The sequence below is a fragment of the Rhipicephalus sanguineus genome, chromosome 4, assembly GCF_013339695.2.
Source record: "Rhipicephalus sanguineus isolate Rsan-2018 chromosome 4, BIME_Rsan_1.4, whole genome shotgun sequence".
Classification (NCBI taxonomy): Eukaryota; Metazoa; Arthropoda; class Arachnida; order Ixodida; family Ixodidae; genus Rhipicephalus; species Rhipicephalus sanguineus.
In genome coordinates, this window is record NC_051179.1 from 46,999,585 (window position 1) to 47,002,943 (window position 3,359).

General features: G+C 44.3%; 1 long non-coding RNA gene across 4 annotated transcripts; it reads left to right on the top strand.

Moving 5' to 3' along the window:
* Positions 1 to 293: 293 nt before the first annotated feature.
* Positions 294 to 3,153, top strand: LOC125758033 (uncharacterized). 4 transcript variants are annotated; one of them, XR_007415750.1, is made up of 3 exons: positions 294 to 379; positions 426 to 505; positions 600 to 3,153. It is a non-coding gene; the product is annotated as an uncharacterized LOC125758033 (long non-coding RNA). The 4 variants fall into 4 exon arrangements; XR_007415747.1 differs by having other exon boundaries at positions 458 to 505; XR_007415748.1 differs by having other exon boundaries at positions 294 to 505.
* Positions 3,154 to 3,359: the final 206 nt, after the last annotated feature.

Below are 3,359 nucleotides of genomic sequence, written 5' to 3' on the forward strand. Positions count from 1 at the left end.
CTGGGCCGCACCGCACGAGCGGTACGTGGTGTGGTGGTGTCGTATTTATAAAAACACCGACATATTAACTTTAGAAGAATTGAATGAAATATTGTTATTTTATTGTTTTCTTTCTTAGGTTTAATCCGCAATTGTTCTTTAATTGCGCTTACTGCGAGCCAACACCTGCTCAAATAGTGGAGGATTTGCTGCGAGCACTGCGCAGACATTGCCATCGCCATCATGGCGCCCGGCGTGTTTGGAGTTCGGATAGATCAGACTCTTCGTTGGCCTCGTTTTTAGGTGTTTGATGTTTCGTCGAAAAATCACAAGCGCGCATGCCGTAGGTGTTTGCCTGGTTGCAAGATCTTGCCGATTTCAACGTTTTTCCACCTCTTCGGTAAGTACTTGACATGCCTGGATTACTGCAATCAGCACGTTCTTAGCACTTTCTTCTTTGGCTCCCCACCGCGCGCAGGTTGGCGTACGCTGAACTGGACCCTCGCAGCAAGAATGGCACGTGGGAGTAAGTTTTATTTGTGACGCGATTTGGTTTATCTTCCGAAGAAACTGTTAAGCTCACAATGCTGATATGTTGTTGTTGTCGGCCACGTGTGTAGATTGACACCGCGATCGTGGAACACATGGCTATCTGCCTCGAATAACTGCAAGCCGGCGCGCGCGTAGTGCCGTGGAGAACAATCAGAAGTCCTGGACGACAAAGAAAAAAAACTTCAAAGGTTTGTTGTACATGTTTTCCACGGCAGCTGACATAAACGTAAAAAAAATTGGAATGGTCAAATGCATGTGTCAAGTTTAACCATTTGTAGTGGGCTGTGGACGAGAATTAAGCATTGCTGCACACAAGACTGGCTTGCCCTCAGTTTATGCCCAGTACCAAATTTTTTGCTCTCATTATGACACCATTTGTAAGAAAAGCCAGAACTTATGTTCAAAACAGCGCATATTCTTGCTATTCTTTTATTCAGTTGCACGTGTGAGTCCTGCTGCTGGCCATCAGTTAGCCGGTTATCAGAAGAAAAGGGCACAGCCCAGTTTGTACTGGTATATACCGTATCGTTTGTGATTATGATCATGATTTTTGTCTTACTGAAACAAGAAACTGAAAAATGTATGTTGGTGTTTATGCTACATCTCTATGAAGCAGCAGAACCTGTTGCTCAGTCACTTGGTGCATATTAGCAACTGGCACCTTGTCTGGCTTCCCGATACGTCCGCCTTTTTTCAGTGCATAAGTAGTTTCACACAACCGAAATGACCAACTAGCCCACTCTGTTTGTCAAGTAGGTTTTACTTCCAAACAAATGTAGCACATTTGTGATATGCACTGTTGCTCAATGATATTCTTTTTGCATGTGCTAGCTGTGTACACATATTACATGATCTTTTTTCTTTTTTTTTTCAGCTGCTTCTAGTAGTGGTGCCCCTGGTGTGCACCTTTACCCCAAATGTCTGCACCTTTGCCTACCGGTAATGACATAGAATGTGCTCAGCTTCCTGGACATAGGCATGCAGGTTACGAGACGGAAAACGTGCAGCTTAGACTTCATGCTTGTAAATGCGAAAGTCGTAACCGACACAATTAGAGTAAGCTAAAAGGAGAAATTTCTGCTTATGAGCAAGTAATTATGAAGCAGGTTTTACTCCTTTTAAACTAGCAGACATGCAACAACACAGTTGTGCTATGTTTGTTTTGTGCGCCACTTTCATGCATATTTGTGCTTGCAGTGGATATGCATATACATGAAGGATTTGTTTTTGTTTTCCTCAGCTGCCTCTGCGAACCCCGCTCCTGGACAACAGCTGGGAGGCTCTGTGTTTAAACGCGTGCACCTTGGACGTCACGCTCGTAAATACCAATTCCTTTGTCATTCCTGGCATGAATTTCGTTGGTAAAGCAATAAGTAAAATTGTGCATTGTTGTTTACAAGCACTTCAGTATGAACCAGGCTTAAAGGAGAAGGGACCGACAACTGGCCAGAACTTGTGATTAGATCCTGTCAGAAATGAAAAGACCGCGCTATATACTGACATATTCCAGCATCCTTTTCGCGCTGTGAGTAGGATTTATATCTCTAAATTGTGTTTAAAAGTAACAAAGAAAAGGCATGTTGTGCAGCCTATCGCAAGAGCCTTGAAGCTAGATTGCGGAGTTGATCACTTTGCTGTACAAAGTCACGTAGTCTGATACCGTCATGTGTGCCATTATTGGTCCTAAAAATATTAGTATGTATATTACTATCCATCCCCGCTCTATTCTGTGCTGCTTATGAGGTAAAAGGAGTTGCATGGTGACAAGTAACGGCGCTGCCTTCGCGGTAGCCAGTGGACCATGTCGAGCCGCAGCGCATGCGCGCGAGTACACACACACGCAGTAAACCGCCGCGCTCGAACACGAACCGCTGTCACGCTCACTGTTTGCAACATGTCTTGTCACGTGTATATACGACTTCATATCCGTCGCAGATAGAAAAATTCGAATTACAAATGTTTCACGGCATTTTCCACATCACCATTCCTTGATTCTACACTCTGACTGGTAAGCTTTCTGTCGCGTTAAAGAAAATAGGTACCATAAAAGTTGGTTGTCGGTCCCTTTAACCTCGTAACACACACACAGGACAAAATAGGCATGCTATATCCCCGTTGTGCACCATCTTTGTGCGTTTGTGTGTGCAGTATGGACATGTACATTAAGGCTTTGTTTTTGTTCGCAGCTGCCTCTGCGAGCCCTGCTGTTCGACGCCAGCTGGAATGCTCTGCGTTTGAAAGCGTGCACCCCAGATGTCATGCTCATAAATACAGAGTTCTCATGATTCTAGTGTTGACAAAGCAATAAGTAAAAGCAGGCACTTGTGTATCTGGAATGAGGTTTAACCCTGTCTTAGGAGACATAAGACAATATAGTGATGCTATGTTCCTGTTGTTCACCATTTTCATGCATGTTGTGTGCAGTACGTATACATACATGCAGGCTTTGTTTTTGTTGTCCTCAGCTGCCTCTGCAAGCCCTTTTGCTGGACGCCATGGAAGGCCCTCCACTCGAAAGTGTGCACCTTAGACTACACGCTCATCAATACCAAGTTCTCTGTCCTTCTCGGCATGATTGTAGTGCCATATAATAGTGAGGCAATAAATCATTTTTGCTGGTCACTTGATGTTCCATGCACGTTGCTTGGTTTCTGAACACTTGACTTGGTTTTAAGTTATCTAGTTATCTATGTGAAAAAAAAGTGGGTTGGTTGGACGAGGAATATGCTTTCCTGGAGAGGCAACTGGCTCTCTCAGGTAGGGGGTGGTCGAGCGCGATGAAGCAAGTTAACATGTTATGGGAGCAGATGTCCCGCCCTTTTGAAATA